The 1,289-nt window shown below is 33.7% G+C and overlaps 1 pseudogene; it reads right to left on the bottom strand.

The window, feature by feature from the left end:
* Positions 1-649: 649 nt before the first annotated feature.
* Positions 650-1,007, bottom strand: LOC101342526 (60S ribosomal protein L34 pseudogene; annotated as a pseudogene).
* Between the last annotated feature and the right edge of the window lie 282 nt (positions 1,008-1,289).

Raw genomic sequence — 1,289 nt, 5'->3', positions numbered from 1 at the left:
CATTGTCTAGATATACCACAATTTATTTTTTATTTATTCACCCACTGAAGTCCATTGGGTCATTTTCAGGCTTTGGCTATTATGAATGGAGTTCCTGTAAACATTCGTGTATAGGTTTTTATGTGAGCATAAGTTTTTATTTTTCTAGGGTAAACGCCTAGGAGTGGGATTGCTGGGTCATACGGTAAGTTACTGTTTAACTTTAAAATAAACTGCCAAGCTCTTTCCCACCAGCAATGAATGAGAGTTCCAGGTGCTCCACAAAGTCAGAACTTAATATTGTCAGTATTTATTTTATTTTATTTTAGCCATTTTAATAGGTGTGTAGTGCCACAAGTTGGAATTAACTTGTTAGTAACGAGGTTTTTGTTTTATTTTGTTTTTATAGTGGTATTACATCATGGTTTTGATTTTCATTTCTCTAATAGCAAAAGATGTTGAACATCTTTTCATCTGCTTATTTTCCATCTGTATATCCTTTTTGGGGTGTACTTTTATTTATCTTTTTAAATTTTTCTTTTATGACATTTGTTATTTTTCTTCCTAATTATAAAACTAATAGTTTTAAACGGAATTTTAAAAGTACAGAACTGTTTTCTGCCATTTGATTTTTTTGTTATTCAGAAAACTTCATTTTTTTTTTTTTAATTTAGCTTTCTGACTCTTCTTGTGCCTTCAACACTTTCACAATGATTTTCTGCTCCTCAATAAGAAAAGCATGTTTGGTCCTGTCACAAACACATGTAGCACACATGAAACCACCAGAGGCCCTGCTGACATGTGTTTTTTGTTTTGGACAACCTCCTGAGAACTTTAGGTCTCACAGCACGAACCCCTAGAAGTTGGCCTGGGCACACACCGCATGTGGATTTTGGTGCTTTACCAACCTTTTCGGTATAAAAGGAAACAATTCTATTACTAGGGATTCAGGACAGCCTAGTTTTGCTAGAGGCTGTATTGTAGGACAGCCTGTGATGGTAGGTCAAACACTGGACCATTTTGAATGTCTCTACACAGCATCTCCAGAAAAGGAAAAAGAAACCTAGAACATTTTTAATGAAAAAGAAAAATTCTTGTAATATCTACTACCGTCTTCTGCCCCCAATAATGACAAAAGCAGAATGAATAATTTGGTGTATTTCTTCTCAACTTTTATAGTGTATATTTGCATATGTAAATATGAGTATCTATTTGTATTGGGGTTTTTTAAAAGCTAAATTGGAATCATATAGTAAATACAGTTTTAGTAAGCAAAAGTAGTCATCCATCGCTGTATAGATCTTCTTAGG

This window comes from Trichechus manatus, unplaced genomic scaffold (genome assembly GCF_000243295.1).
Source record: "Trichechus manatus latirostris isolate Lorelei unplaced genomic scaffold, TriManLat1.0 scaffold00127, whole genome shotgun sequence".
NCBI classification, from domain to species: Eukaryota; Metazoa; Chordata; class Mammalia; order Sirenia; family Trichechidae; genus Trichechus; species Trichechus manatus.
Note: the sequence above shows the minus strand (reverse complement) of the source record. Positions and strands in the feature narration are given on the sequence as shown.